A 16,799-nucleotide genomic window follows, 5' to 3' on the forward strand; every position below is an offset into this window, starting at 1 on the left:
CCTCCCTCCCTCCCTCCCTCCCTCCCTCCCTCCCTCCCTCCCTCCTGCCTGCCTGCCTGCCTGCCTGCCTGCCTGCCTGCCTGCCTCCCTCCCTCCCTCCCTCCCTCCCTCCCTCCCTCCCTGCCTGCCTGCCTGCCTGCCTCCCTCCCTCCCTCCCAGAACAGTCAGAACAGGAAGACAGTGTAAGCGCATCAAACATAACCTTGGCTCTTTGAACTCTTCTCTCTCTTCTTCTCTTTAGGAGCTGCCATGGAGGTTGTTGCAGGGCAAATATTGTGGCCCTGAGGTTTGCTCTGCTAGGTATGTCCCCCTCAGTTAGCCTAGCGTCAATATTGACCCAACTGTAGGTTAGCTACGTTAGCCTCCAGCCCACTTTCAACTGTGACGTATAGTCACTTCCACCAGATGACAACAGATAGGTCTACTCACAACATGGGGATAAACACTAGTTAGCACCCAAAGGAAGATATGTGGGATAGAATAGGATAGGATAGAATAGTATATATAGAATACGATAGAATAGAATATGATAGTATAGAATAGAATAGAATAGATATTTACAACATGGGGATACCCACCTCTAGCACCCAAAAGAAGATGCACATCTGCAATGCGATGATTCATTTCCTACATAAATGATCAACTGAAAGGCAAGACTTTTGCTCCACAGCAGATGTTAGAGAGCCCTGAAGGGCTCTGGAGAATTCACAGAGAGAGAGAGATCCTACACAGGCTTTTCACTGTCTGTCAACTAGTTTGAAAGGGGAGGTAGGGAGGAAATAGACTGTAGCATCTCTCTCCCGGATCTGCTGCCACCCTCAATGGTAACATAATCTATGATTGAGGAGAAAATGACCAGTAACATAAAGAAAGTGTGAAAGAAAGCTCATCATCTGTGCAGTGAGAGAGAGAGAGAGAGAGAGAGAGAGAGAGAACTCACAACACAGTGCTTGCCTATGCCAGCAGGAGGATGTAGGACCATGCCCTCATGCAAGACATTATGATGACAACGTCAGAAAGACCAAGGAGCTGATCGTGGACTACAGGAAACGGGGGGCGAGCACGCCCACATCCACAGGGCTGCAGTGGATTTGATTTTTTTCTCTATGCACACTCACAGGACTCTACACACTCACACACACTGACACTCCAACACACACACACACACACACTTAATTTGCTTACACTCACATACATGCACGCACACCCGCTGCTGCTACTCTGTTTATTATATATCCTGATGCCTACACTACTGGTCAAAAGTTTTAGAATACCTACTCATTCAAGGGTTTTTCTTTATTTGTACTATTTTCTACATTGTATAATAATAGTGAAGACATCAAAACTATGAAATAATACATATGGAATCATGTAGTAACCAAAAAAGTGTTAAACAAATCAAAATATATTTTATATTTGAGATTCTTCAAATAGCCACCCTTTGCCTTGATGACAGCTTTGCACACTCTTGGCATTCTCTCAACCAGCTTCATGAGGTAGTCACCTGGAAGGTGTGCCTTCTTAAAAGTTAATTTGTGGAATTTATTTCCTTCTTAATGCGTTTGAGCCAATCACTTGTGTTGTGACAAGGTAGGGGGGGGTATACAGAAGATAGCCCTATTTGGTAAAAGACCAAGTCCATATTATGGCAAGAACAGCTCAAATAAGCAAAGAGAACTGACAGTCCATCATTACTTTAAGACATGAAGGTCAGTCAATACGGAAGATTTCAAGAACTTTGAAAGTTTCTTCAAGTGCAGTAGCAAAAATTCATCAAGCGCTATGATGCAACTTGCTCTCATGAGGACCGCCACAGGAATGGAAGATCCAGAGTTACTTCTGCTGCAGAGGATAAGTTCATTAGAGTTACCAGCCTCAGAAATTGCAGCCCAAATAAATGCTTCACATAATTCAAGTAACAGACACATCTCAACATCAACTGTTCAGAGGAGACTGTGTGAATCAGCCCTTCATGGTCGAATTGCTGCAAAGAAACCACTACTAAAGGACACCAATAATAAGAAGAGACTTGCTTGGGCCAAGAAACACGAGCAATGGACATTAGACCGGTGGAATTTTGTCCTTTGGTCTGGAGTCCAAATCTGAGATTTTTGTTCCAACCGCCGTGTCTTTGTGAGACGCAGTGTGGGTGAACGGATGATCTCCGCATGTGTATTTCCCACCGTAATGCATGGAGGAGGAGGTGTTATGGTGTGGGGGTGCTTTGCTGGTGACACTCTCTGTGATTTATTTAGAATTCAAGGCACACTTAACCAGCATGGCTACCACAGCATTCTGCAGCGATACGCCATCCCATCTGGTTTGGGGTTAATGGGACTATCATTTGTTTTTCAACAGGACAATGACCCAAAACACCTCCAGGCTGTGTAAGGGCTATTTGACCAAGAAGGAGAGTGATGGAGTGCTGCATCAGATGACCTGGCCTCCATAATCCCCCGACCTCAACCAAATTGAGATGGTTTGGGATGAGTCGGACTGCAGAGTGAAGGAAAAGCAGCCAACAAGTGCTCAGCATGTGGGAACTCCTTCAAGACTGTTGGAAAAGCATTCCAGGTGAAGCTGGTTGAGAGAATGCCAAGAGTGTGCAAAGCTGTCATCAAGGCAAAGGGTGGCTATTTGAAGAATCTCAAATATAAAATATATTTTGTTTAACACTTTTTTGGTTACTACATGATTCCATGTGTCATTTCATAGTTTTGATGTCTTCACTATTACTCTACAATGTAGAAAATAGTACAAATAAAGAAAAACCCTTGAATGAGTAGGTGTTCTAAAACGTTTGACCGGTAGGGTAGTCACCTTACTCCTCTACATATCTACCTCTATCTCCAGTGTGCCTGCACATTGTAAATATGGTATTGAACTGACCCTGTAAACAGCTTATTTTTTAAAATTATTGTTATTTATATATTTTTTTACAGCTTATTTATTACTTTATCATGTTCTTCTTATTTCTTATTTGTATTTGTTGTGCGTTCTTGTTCTACGTTGTGTTGTTTTTAGTATTACATTGTTATTGATTACTGCATTGTTGGGTTTAGAGCTTGGAAGAAATACATTTCACTGTACTTGTGCACGTGACATTAAAACTTGAAACTTGAGTTAGGGACAGTTTCTGTCTTTGTAGCGTTCCTCTTCTCTCGTGCCTAAGAGAGAACCTCTGCTTCGTCATTACTGTTTGTTAATGCTGCTAACCACGCAACACGTATCAGTGAACAACACCTCCGGACTGTAATCTAATTCACTCCTCACTGCAGTGTGTGTGTGTGTGTGTGTGTGTGTGTGTGTGTGTGTGTGTGTGTGTGTGTGTGTGTGTGTGTGTGTGTGTGTGTGTGTGTGTGTGTGTGTGTGTGTGTGTGTGTGTGTGTGTGTGTGTGTGTAATTCAGAGGTTCACATGGAGCATGGAGAATGAGGTCAAGTGGTTTTTTATGTATTATACAGGCAGGCGTTAGTCTTCTGGTGCTGGAGGCTACACACACACACACACACACACACACACACACAAATACACACACACACACACACACAAATACACACACACACACACAGTGAAGTCTACTCATCTCTGTAATCTTCTTATTTTCAGAGCCATTCAGAATCACTGAATATCATTCCAATTCCATTCAATGCTTCATCATAATCCATAAATAATGCATCTATGTAACCAGATCATCACCATGAGTTGCCATGTCAGCCATTCAGGACACTTCATCAGTTACATAGTAGTAACACTTCCTTTAGGGCTATATGCAAAATAAAAGTTCCCAACACCCAAATTACAGATAAAATCACTTACTGTCCACCATAGCCTTTAGGACAAATCCCAGGAAACACCTTTGCTGCAGGATGTATAAACCCCACGCCCAGTAGAGTCCATTTTTAAATACCTGACCTTTTCCGCATCATCAATTCTCGCTGTCTGACCAATACCGACAATGACAACAGACCAGGGGCTGGGCTACAGGGCGGCAGGTCTGGAATGAGAAACACAGGAAGGACCGGAGAAGGGGCAAAGTGTATTGCATACTTCCAGCCAGACAGCCAGGGAGCTAGGGAGCTAGGGGGCCAGGTAGCCAGGGGCCAGAGAGCCAGGGGGGCAGGGGCCAGACAGCCAGGGGGCAGGGAGCCAGGGGGCCAGACAGCCAGGGCTAGTCTGGATCTGGGTCTGAGAGGGGGGAAACAGACCATCCTATGGGGCTAGTCTGGATCTGGGTCTGAGAGGGGGAAAACAAACCATCCTATGGGGCTAGTATGGATCTGGGTCTGAGAGGGGGAAAACAGACCCTCCTATGGGGCTGGTCTGGATCTGGGTCTGGGTCAGGTCGGGTGAGACCAACTTTCCAGAACCACAAGGCAGGCGGGGTAATAGGTGTAGATAGAACTGTGAATGACATGTTCTGTGCAAAACTCTGACCACAAAGGAGCAGGGAGTTTGCACATGTCCCATGGCTGTGATACAGTTTTATTTCATAGCTGGTCATCTTGAGTCTGCATGGGGGAAATCATTCAGTATGTGTGTGTGCCGACGTAATAACTTTCATCATCGTGGTGGTCTGAAGGTTTTACCCACCATTACGTTGTGTGTGTGGTTACAGCAACACAGATGATCTGGTAAGGCATTAAAATATGGTGTGTGTGTGTGTGTGTGTGATAATAGCAGCACAGATCTGTTAGGGCATAAAACTCCAGCGTCTGTGCCAACTCTGTTTCCCCCCACATCATCCTGCAACTCCTAATAAACAAAGTTGCGCCTGGAAGCGCTAAATGCTTAGCATGTGGATTCAATGTGGGGCGCAGGCCGCCCAGACAGGCAGACCAGACAGGCCGCCCAGACAGGCAGACCAGACAGGCCGCCCAGACAGGCAGACCAGACAGGCAGCACAGACAGGCAGACCAAACAGGCAGACCAGACAGGCCGCCCAGACAGGCAGACCAGACAGGCAGACCAGACAGGCAGACCAAACAGGCAGACCAAACAGGCAGACCAGACAGGCAGCACAGACAGGCAGCCCAGACAGGCAGCCCAGACAGAGAGACCAGACAGGCAGACCAGACAGGCAGCACAGACAGGCAGCCCAGACAGACAGACCAGACAGGCAGCACCGACAGGCAGCCCAGACAGGCAGCCCAGACAGACAGCCCAGACAGACAGCCCAGACAGGCAGCACAGACAGGCAGCCCAGACAGACAGACCAGACAGGCAGACCAGACAGGCAGCACAGACAGGCAGACGAAACAGGCAGCACAGACAGGCAGCACAGACAGGCAGCACAGACAGGCAGCACAGACAGGCAGCCCAGAAAGGCAGACCAGACAGGCAGACCAGACACATGGAGGCCTCAGCATCAGCATGTTGGAGTTGAAAGTTGAAACTTTGATGCAAGCAAAGCAAACATAAAGTTATGATTAATCTCCTACTGGAGTCATCAGAGTAGTAATTACATTTTACATTTTAGTCATTTAGCAGACGCTCTTATCCAGAGCGACTTACAGTTTGTGAATACATATCTTTTTTATACTGGCCCCCCGTGGGAATCGAACCCACAACCCTGGCGTTGCAAACGCCATGCTCTATCAACTGAGCTACATCCCTGCCGGCCATTCCCTCCCCTACCCTGGACGACGCTGGTCCAATTGTGCGCCGCCCCATGGGTCTCCCGGTCACGGCCAACTACGACAGAGCCTGGATAATAATGTATGTAATGTATGTACTGTTGAAGCTATGATTCAACTCCTATGTCAGAGCTAGTGTATGTACAGTAACCCCACACTGTAGCTCCACTGAAGAAGCACAGCAATATACATGGAGTGAGTCTGCAAGTGACGGTGTGTGTAGGGACCACCAGTGTCGAGCACAAACTGTTTATGGGCTCTGCAGTCACTCTGCCATGGTTTGACTGCCACCACCAACTCTCCCTAGTCTGGCCATGAAAAAGGGGGTTATTCCAAACACTCTCTTCTCTCTCTCTCTCTCTCTCTCTCTCTCTCTCTCTCTCTCTCTCTCTCTCTCTCTCTCTCTCTCTCTCTCTCTCTCTCTCTCTCTCTCTCTCTCCTCTCTCTCTCTCTCTCTCTCTCTCTCTCTCTCTCTCTCTCTCTCTCTCTCTCTCTCTCTCTCTCTCTCTCTCTCTCTCTCTCTCTCTCTCTCTCTCTCTCTCTCTCTCTCTCTCTCTCTCTCTCTCTCTCTCTCTCTCTCTCTCTCTCAGCCCATGCGGCAGGTAGGCAGCGAGCTGGGCTGGGCCACACACACACACATACTATGTCTGTCTGTCTGGGGATAAAAGCCTGTCAGCCCAGTGCCAGAGTATTTGGCTTGAGAGCGATTTAAACGGACGCGAGGGTGATTTATTCAGCCCTGCACAAACACAGCTCTGTGTACATTTCACTGTTAGGAGTATTAAATCAACAGAGGAAACATACACACGCACACTGGCACCGGGGCTTACATTTCTGCTCATTCATACTTGGCTAGGGTCTGCCGCACACACACACACTCACACACAAACAAACACACACACACAACTTGCACACACACACCGCTGGGCGTCTGCCACACACGTGTGCACACACAGACGTCGACGTGTCTGACTGTATATGTCTAAGATTAGACACCTCTAGCTGATGACATACTAATGCACTGGCACACCACAGCACTAATGTTATGGAACCAGTCTCTTTCACTGGATGAGTTGCGTAGCCTGGTTCCAGATCTGTTTGTGCTCTATAGCCAACTCCTATTTGCATTGACAACGACATTAGGAGTTATACTGCGCAAACAGATCTGGGACCAGGCTAATAGTAAAGACCATAGGAGTTGGCCATAGGCCCATAACGTACAAACAGATCTGGGACCAGCCTAATTTAATGTAACTTGAGGCGTTCGTATGAGAATAAGCAGGCAGGGTTATCAACTACACAGTCCTGATCCTGTGAGGATTTAACAATACACTGCTGAGTTGGCCATGGTGCATCTGCACACTGTTTCCAAGATCAAGTTCAAGAGAATTTATAACAAACCAAAGCTTTTTTTTTCCCTTCTCAGACTACATGCTTCATATTAGAGAAGAAAAAATGTTGATTCAGATAAATCTTTCAAAATGACACATCCAAACATTACTGGACGTTTGGACCGGTTCCAGAAACCTTTTCTTTGGCTGCTTCTCAGATCTTCTAATCTTTTCTCCATAAGTAACGGGATATTCACAACAAAGGATTTTCACCCTCTACAAAACATTGTAAGCAAGCCTGGTTTCTTTAGATTTCATTCCTCCTACAATGCCTTGGCTAGTATATCATCTAAACAGCTAAATGAACACTGCTGTTCAGTGTCAAATCAAATCAAATCAAATTGTATTTGTCACATGCTTCGTAGATAACAGGTGTAGACTAACAGTGAAATGCTTACTTACGGGTCCTTTTCCAACTATGCAGAGTTAAAGATAAAAAATGTAATACAAAATGGAAATAGTTACATGAGGAATAAATACACAGTGAATAATGAATAACAATAACAAGTACAAATAACATGGCTATATACAGGAAGTACCAGTACTGAGTCGATGTGCAGGGATATGAGGAAATTGAGGTAGCTATGTACATATAGGTAGGGGTAAAGTGACTAGGTAACAGGATAGATAATAGACAGTAGCCAACACCATCGTTAAGTTTGCCGACAACACAACAGTGGTAGGCCTGATCACCGACAACGATGAGACAGCCTATAGGGAGGAGGTCAGAGCCCTGGCTGTGTGGTGCCAGGATAACAACCTCACCAACAAACTATCATGGTCCAAACACACCAAGACAGTCGTGAAGAGGGCATGACGAAGCCTATTCCCCTCAGGAGACTGAAAATATTTGGCATGGGTCCTCAGATCCTCAAAAAGTTCTACAGCTGCACCATCGAGAGCATCCTGACTGGTTGCATCACCGCCTGGTATGGCTACTGCTCGGCCTACAGAGGGTAGTGCGTACAGCCCAGTACATCACTGGGGCCAAGCTTCCTGCCATCCAGGACCTCTACACCAGGTGGTGTCAGAGGTAGGGCCTAGAAATTGTCAATGACTCCAGCCACCCTAGTCATAGACTGTTCTCTCTGGTACCGCACGGCAAGCGGTACCGGAGTGCCAAGACTAGGTCCAAAAGGCTTCTTAACAGCTTCTACCCCCAAGCCATAAAACTCCTGAACAGCTAATCATGGCTACCCGGACTATTTGCATTGCCACCCCACCCCACCCCATCCCTACCCCCTCTTTTACACTGCTGCTACTCTGTTTTCAGCCTCCTGAAGGGGAAGAGGCGTTGTCGGGCCCTCTTCACGACTGTTGGTGTGTCCTTAGTGATGTGGATGCCGAGGAACTTGAAGCTCCACTGCTCCACTACAGCCCCGTCGATGTGGATGGGGGCGTACTCGGCCCTCCGTTTCCTGTAGTCCACGATAAGCTCCTTTTTCTTACTGATGTTAAGGGAGACGTTGTAGTTCTGGCACCACACTGCCAGGTCTCTGACCTCCTCCCAATAGAGTACCACAGTAGGAGTCATCATTTCCATAAAACCTAGTGGTCAAACAGGGAAATAGATCCAATCGTTTTTCTACCATTCATTTTTCCCATAGGGGATTTTAGCAACACTTAAAATAAGGGCTGTGTTTCGTGTAGGCTTACCCTTGCGTGACGTTTCGATAACAGTGTAAATCTCTCTCGGACAAGATGACCTCTATCAATATATTCGCCTGTATTTACCCCCAACAAATGAAATGCTAATTAGCTGCTAATGTGGCTATCATAAAGAACAACAAATGCCATTATGATCTGGACGAGAATGCCGAATCGAGGCAAAGGTAAGAATCTCTGGAATAACTATCTAATGTTAGCTAAATGTAGTAATTAATTAATTGTCTACATTTCTTTAAATTGACCTGTTAGCAAAGCTGCCAGCTAGAGATGACGTGCAGGAACTTGCAGGGATTTGTAGTCTTACATGATGTCTACTTTGATGCTAGTTAGCATTTTCGAATGTGAGAGTAAATAGAGCCGAATATATTGATAAACGTGACCTTGTCCGAGAGAGATTTACATGGTTATCAAAACATCATGCCAGGGTAAGCCTACACAAAACACAGCCCTTATTTTAAGTGATTCTAAAATCCCCTATGGGCAAAATGAATGGTGGAAAAACGATTGGAACCATTTCCCTGTTTGACTGCTAGGTTTTTGGGTATTATGACACCTCCACTGTGGGGCTCTATAGGCTGCCTCATCGTCTTCGGTGATCAGTCCTACCACCGTCGTGTCGTCAGCAAACTTGATGGTGGTATTGGAGTCATGCACGGCCACGCAGTCGTGGGTGAACAGGGAATACAGGAGAGGACTAAGCACACTCCCAGGAGGGGCCCCCGTGTTGATGGTCAACATGGTGGATGTGTTGTTGCCTACCCTCACCGCCTGTAGGAGGCCCGTCAGGAAGTCCAGGATCCAGCTGCAGAGAGAGGTATTCAGTCCCAGGGACCTTAGCTTAGTGATGAGCTTCAAGGGCACTATGGTGTTGAACGCTGAGCTGTAGTAAATGAACAGCATTCTCACATAGGTGTTCCATTTGTGGGAAAGGGCAGTGTGGAGTGCAAAGGAGATTGCGTCATCTGTGGATCTGTTGGGGCACTACGCGAATTGGAGTGGGTCCAGGGTGTCTGGGATGATGGTGTTGATGTGAGCCATGACCAGTCTTTCAAAGCTTTTCACGGCTACAGATTTGAGTGCTACAGGGTGAAAGTCATTTAGACAGGTTACGTTGGCGTTCCTGGGCACAGGGACTATGGTGGTCTGCTTGAAACATGTAGCTATTACAGACTGGGTCAGGGAGAGGTTGAAAATGTCAGTGGTCAGCGCATTTGTTCTGGTAATCCGTCTGGCCCTGCGGCCTTGTGAATGTTAACCTTTTTAAAGGTCTTACTCACATCGGCTACGGAAAGCGTGATCACACAGTGGTCCAGAACAGCTAGTGCTCTCACACATGGTTCAGTGTTGCTTCCCTCGAAGCGAGCATAGAAGGCATTTAGCTCGTCTGGTAGGCTCGTGTCACTGGGCAGCTCGTGGCTAGGTTTCCCTTTGCAAATTGTGATAGTTTGCAAGCCCTGCCACATCTGACGAGCATCAGAGCCGGTGTAGCAGGATTCGATCTTAGTCCTGTATTGATGCTTTGCCTGTTTGATTGTTTCTTATAAGCGTCCAGGTTAGTGTCGCGCTCCTTGAAAGGGGCAACTCTAGCCTTTAGATCAGTGCAGATGTTGCCTGTAATCCATGACTTCTGATTGGGATATGTACGTACGGTCACTGTGTGGAAGACGTTGTCGATGCACTTATTAATGAAGCCGGTGACTGATGTGGTAAAATCCTCAATGCCATCGGTTTAATCCCGGAACATATTCCAGTCTGTGCTAGCAAAACAGTCCTGTAGCTTAGCATTCGCTTCATCGGACTACTTCTGAATTGAGTGTGTCACTGGTACTGCCTGTTTGAGTTTTTGCTTGTAAGCAGGAATCAGGAGGATAGAATTAAGGTCAGATTTGCCAATGGAGGGCAAGCTTTGTATGCGTCTCTGTGTGTGGAGTAAAGGTGATCTAGAGTTTTTCCCCTCTAGTTTCACAGGTGACAGAAATGAGGTCAAACAGATTTCAGTTTTCCTGCATTAAAATCACTGGCCAATAGGAGCGCTGCCTCTGGATGAGCATTTTCTTGTTGTAGGGCTATAGAGACGTGCTTGTGAGGAAATATATATAATACTTCATATAAAAGCAACTTTGAATAATGGGAAACACAGGAAATTACAGAAAATCACAGACTTTGGTATATGTTTCATATGCTTAGATATATTCATTATTTATGCTGATGAAGCATATTGAGCACATAAACATTATCCCTTTTGGATTATCATCAAGTATCATTTTTTAAAACATTTTTAGTCATTTAGCAGACACTCTTATCCAGAGCGACTTACAGTTAGTGAGTGCATACATGTTTTTTTTGTTTTTCTTCATACTGGTCCCCCGTGGGAAACGAACCCACAACCCTGGCGTTGCAAACGCCATGCTCTACCAACTGAGCTACACGGGACTACCATTATACCATTTGCCTTATGAAGATATGCGATAAATCACCTAGATATGATCTACCTTTAGATAGTTATGCCATAATGAGCTGACCAAAAAGCTGCCAACCAAAGCAGTGAGTGACTGATCTAGCCACTAGGTGACACCACTAGCATTGATTTCTACTCTGAGCTTTCCCTGCCATATTTCCCCAAGAAACACACACACAGACACACACACACACTTGGACACAGGACACGTAGCTACACACACATAGCAAGCCATAGTGTTTCAAACACAAATGTTTCTGCTCTCAGATTCAATAATAACTTTCACATGAACGGGATGACACTAACTCAACCCCAAATGGATTGTACACAATCACTGCCTGACCAAGTGTCCAAAAAAGACAGAATGACAGAAGAGAGAGAGAGAGAGAGAGAGAGAGAGAGAGAGAGAGAGAGAGAGAGAGAGAGAGAGAGAGAGAGAGAGAGAGAGAGAGAGAGAGAGAGAGAGAGAGAGAGAGAGAGAGAGAGAGAGAGAGAGAGAGAGAGAGAGAGAGAGAGAGAGAGAGAGAGAGAGAGAGAGAGAGAGAGAGAGAAAAGGCTAAGCTAGCTATGCTTTTCTTTCCCCCACGCAGCCCCCCATCTGTGGCCACAGTGTGTGTGTGTCCTGCTCTCCCTCCATCTGACTGATACTGAGCCTAGAGCATACCACAGAGCTCACTACACTACAAGGCTCCAGAAAGAGAGCATGTTGATGTTGACTGTCCCCTGTTGGGAGCAAATATTATTTGATGAGAACTTTGGTAAATATAACATCAACTGCCATGTGTTGGTGCCTTTGGCTATCATAAAATATTGAGGTGAGTGTGTGCGTGTGTGTGCGCACGCATGCGTGTCAGCATTCCCTATTGGGATTATAATAATTGTGAGAATCTCTTCAAAAAGGTGTGTGAATTCAATCAAGCAGATTATGAAGCAGTCGTTTGAACTGTATGAGCAGTGAGCACAGGTGCTTAGTCTCACTGAGAGAGGTCAGTTAACAGTATATCCATCAAGAATCTTAAACACACGAGACGACACTCTCCCTTCACCCGTCGGCGGCTCTCTCTGAGTAAGGGATGGGACCGCGCAGGGAGAGACGGACAGACAGCGCAGCAGCGGCGGCCACAGTCACAGTTCTCAGCGCCGACCAGTTGTCACCAAAGTGACAGGCAGCAGCTGAGAACATACATCTGGAACCCAGGGAGCCTCCACACTTCGAAGTTCGACACATACACCCACTATATTTTAGACCATATTGCTTCAAGTATTGAAGTTAGGGTTTTTTCCACAAGACCACCACTGACAAGGAAATTAGCCTATTTGTGATCTTATCGGAAGGTTAGGCTAGCTAGGCTTTGTTAATTTCCCATTTAGGCTAGGCTATTTCATTTCTGAAAAGCGTTCATAATAATTTACAGATCATGGGGATTCTGAAAACATGATGTGTATCGTAGGCCTATCTGATATGTAACATATAAAGCCCCCTCTCAGACCTTTGCAAAAAAAATGCCGACATGTTTTCTGAGTCAACAGCAGGGCATTTAAATATGAGAGAGAGCCTCTGATCGAAAATGTACTTTTCTAGATGAAAAAATAGCACAAAGCTTATTGTGAACAGTAGCCTAATAAAGTGAATAATTCACTTTTAATATAGCCTGCTCATGATAAATAATGTCATGAAATAAAACAAATTTCACAGGGCAGCTCAACTCAGGCTCATAAAAGTTAAACGAAATTGCAATAGAAACATGTTTCCATTCAGCTATAGGCTATCATTTGATATTTGATACACTGATACAAGGACGCAACATAAATGGTATCCTTACCCACAAAGAGTTCAGTCGTGGTAAACAAAGAATCCAGAACTAATATTCCTTGACCTGTAGAAACGATTCAAGTTACGTCGCATTGGCATAGGATGAAATGTCCAGAAAGCTCACCGCTGTCCCGCAGACTTGTCCTGAACTGCGCGGTTAGATTCGTCCAAATGTCGGCGACTGCATGTTGTAGGCAAAACGAATGAACTAGGGAGACTACTTTGTAAAGTTAATCTATGACTGTCACAGCGTCTCCGGATAAATTCACTAGCGCCCGGTTCGTAATAATGGGCTCAACTCGAGCCACACGCAAATGCATTAGCTTTGCTCTTTGCCTATTGGCTTAAACAAGCAACCCCCACCAATCCTCGAGAGAGACCGGTGGACATTCTTAGTAGTTTCGAAAACGTTCACGATTTTTGCCGCGAGTTTCACTCCTGCTTCCATTTCTACTGGGACTGCTCCAGAGAAAGTGTTTAATACTGTATCATAGATGTTAACAAAGTGAGTCATTGATTGAGCTATAGCCTGTACATTTGGATAACATCGAAAGCTTGTGCAGAGGATGCAAGATACATTTTTTGTTTTATTTCAATTGCCTCAGCCCAGCCACATAATGGATTTTGAACATTTATGAAATCTCATGAAAAATCATTAAATGGCCTGCAATTAATAATGTCTCTAGGCTCTCTCTCTCTCTCTCTCTCTCTCTCTCTCTCTCTCTCTCTCTCTCTCTCTCTCTCTCTCTCTCTCTCTCTCTCTCTCTCTCTCTCTCTTTCTCTCAATTCAATTCAATTTAAGGGCTTTATTGGCATGGGAAACGTATGTTAACATTGCCAAAGCAAGTGAAGTAGATAGTAAACAAAAGTGAAATAAACAATAAATATTAACAGTAAACATTACACTCAGAAGTTTCAAAAGAATTAAGACATTTCAAATGTCATATTATGTATATATGCAGTGTTTTAACAATGTGCAAATAGTTAAAGTACAAATGGGAAAATAAATAAACATAAATATGGGTTGTATTTACAATAGTGTTTGTTCATCACTGGTTGCCCTTTTCTTGTGGCAACAGGTCACAAATATTGCTGCTGTGATGGCACACTGTGGTTTTTCACCCAGTAGATAAGGGATTTTATCAAAATTGGGTTTGTTTTAGAATTCTTTGTGGATCTCTGTTATCTGAGGGAAATATGTGTCTCTAATATGGTCATACATTTGGCAGGATGTTAGGAAGTGCAGCTCAGTTTCCACCTCATTTTGTGGGCAGTGTGCACATAGCCTGTCTTCTCTTGAGAGCCAGGTCTGCCTACAGCGGCCTTTCTCAATAGCAAGGCTATGCTCACTGAGTCTGTACATAGTCAAAGCTTTCCTTAAGTTTGGGTCAGTCACAGTGGTCAGGTATTCTGCCACTGTGTACTCTCTGTTTAGGGCCAAATAGCATTCTAGTTTGCTCTTTTTTTTTGTTAATTCTTTCCAATGTGTCAAGTAATTCTCTTTTTGTTTTCTCATGATTTGGTTGGGTCTAATTGTGTTGTTGTTGTTGTTGTCCTGGGACTTTGTGGGGTCTGTTTGTGTTTGTGAACAGAGCCCCAGGACCAGCTTACTTAGGGGACTCTTCTCCAAGTTCATCTCTCTGTAGGTGATGGCTTTGTTATGGAAAGTTTGGGAATCGCTTACTTTTAAGTGGTTATAGAATTTAACAGCTCTTTTCTGGATTTTGATAATTAGCGGGTATCGGCCTAATTCTGCTTTGCATGCATTATTTGGTGTTTTTCGTTGTACAACTGAGGATATTTTTGCAGAATTCTGCATGCAGTCTCAATTTGGTGTTTGTCCCATTTTGTGAATTCTTGGTTGGTGAGCGGACCCCAGACCTCACAACCATCTGTTTTGGAACACCATTATTTTTGTCTTACTGAGATTTACTGTCAGGGCCCAGGTCTGACAGAATCTGTGCAGAATATCCAGGTGCTGCTGTAGGCTCTCCTTGGTTGGGGACAGAAGCACCAGATCATCAGCAAACAGTAGACATTTGACTTCAGATTCTAGTAGGGTGAGGCCGGTGTCACGATCGTCGGTAAGAGAGGAGGACCAAGGCGCAGCGTTGAATGCGAACATATTTATTATAGGTGATGCACGATCAAAACAACAAAAACGATAACGTGACAGTCAACGGTCTAACACAAACCAACTAGAACAAGATCCCACAACCACTGTGGGCAAACAGCTTGTTTAAATGTGGTTCCCAATCAGAGACAACCAGCCACAGCTGACACTCGTTGCCTCTGATTGAGAACCACACTGGCCAACATAGAAATGGAACACATAGAATACAAATGAAACCCACACCCTGGCTCAACATACAAGTGTCCCCAGAGCCAGGGCGTGACAGTACCCCCCCCTAAAGGCGTGGACTCCGACCGCGCCAACTAAATACCACAGGGGAGGGACCGGGTGGGCACTCCGCCTTGGCGGCGGATCCGGCTCCGGGCCTGATCCCCGCTCCCTCTCCAACCCCCCAAAGTACCCCTGGTCCGGTCTGGCCCCGCTGGCCGGAGCTGGACTGCACACTGATGGAGCGGATTGCTCTAGCTCCGGCGTAACACATCTGACCGGTGCCGGACCAGGCACCAGTGGAACAGGCACGGGCCGTGCCAGACTGACGACGCCCACCACTGGCTTGGTGTGGAGAACAGGCACGGGCCGTGCTGGACTGGCGATGCACACCACTGGCTTGGTGTGAGGAGCAGGAGCGGGCCGAACCGGGCTGGCGACGCGCACCATTGGCTTGGTGCGGGAAGCAGGAGCGGGCCGGACCGGGCTGACGATGCGCACCCCTGGCTTGGTGCGTGGAGCAGGAACGGACCGGACCGGGCTGACGATGCGCACCCCTGGCTTGGTGCGTGGAGCAGGAACGGGCTGGACCGGGCTGACGACTCGCACCCCTGGCTTGGTGCGAGTGGCAGGAACAGGCCGGACCGGGCTGGCGACGCGCACCATAGGCTTGGTGCGGGGAGCAGGAACAGGCCGGGCCGGGCTGGCGAAGCGCACCATAGGCTTGGTGCGGGGAGCAGGAACAGGCCGGGCCGAGCTGGCGACGCGCACCATTGGCCTGGTGCGGGGAGCAGGAACAGGACGGGCCGGGCTGGCGATGCGCACCATTGGCTTGGTGCGGGGAGCAGGAACGGGCCGGACCGGGCTGGAGACTCGCACCATTGGCCTGGTGCGGTGAGCAGGAACAGGCCGGACCGTACTGGGGACACACACCACTGGCCCTACGCAGGGATCTGGAACGGGCCAGACCGGACTGGTAACACACCCCAGTACCTCTCGCCGTGCCTCTACACCTTCCATCCCCTCTTCGACCAGTGGCCCCCGTAACCTGGCGGCCTCCTCTGCCAACCCGCTGGGCCGCTCTGTCGCGGTCTCCTGCTGGCCCGTCGTCCACGGCGTTAGCCCCCCCCTAAAAATTTTATGGGCTTCACTCCTACCCGTGGACCAGGTCTCCATACTTCTCGCCAGCCTTTCGCCCTTCTGCTTCCACGTCAAGCCCCCCTCTTCCTCACCCGGCTTGACCCAGTCGAGGAGGCGCTGGATATCCGCTAGGGATTTCCCTGGCGATGGCTCCTGGACCCGCTGCTTGGTCCAGTTCTGGTGGGATCTTCTGTCACGATCGTCGGTAAGAGAGGAGGACCAAGGCGCAGCGTTGAATGCGAACATATTTATTATAGGTGATGCACGATCAAAACAACAAAAACGATAACGTGACAGTCAACGGTCTAACACAAACCAACTAGAACAAGATCCCACAACCACTGTGGGCAAAC

The 16,799-nt window shown here is 46.8% G+C and overlaps 1 protein-coding gene across 1 annotated transcript in view; it reads right to left on the minus strand.

Moving 5' to 3' along the window:
- The window catches only part of LOC121531642 (prickle-like protein 1), an 89,794-nt gene extending 76,570 nt beyond the window's left edge, over positions 1-13,224 (minus strand). Inside the window, exon 1 of the mRNA XM_041836987.2 lies at positions 12,976-13,224. The gene's annotated coding sequence lies outside the window, so the exon portion shown is untranslated. The remainder of the gene's footprint in view (positions 1-12,975) is intronic.
- Between the last annotated feature and the right edge of the window lie 3,575 nt (positions 13,225-16,799).

This window comes from Coregonus clupeaformis, chromosome 19, assembly GCF_020615455.1.
Source record: "Coregonus clupeaformis isolate EN_2021a chromosome 19, ASM2061545v1, whole genome shotgun sequence".
In the NCBI taxonomy this organism is placed as follows: domain Eukaryota; kingdom Metazoa; phylum Chordata; class Actinopteri; order Salmoniformes; family Salmonidae; genus Coregonus; species Coregonus clupeaformis.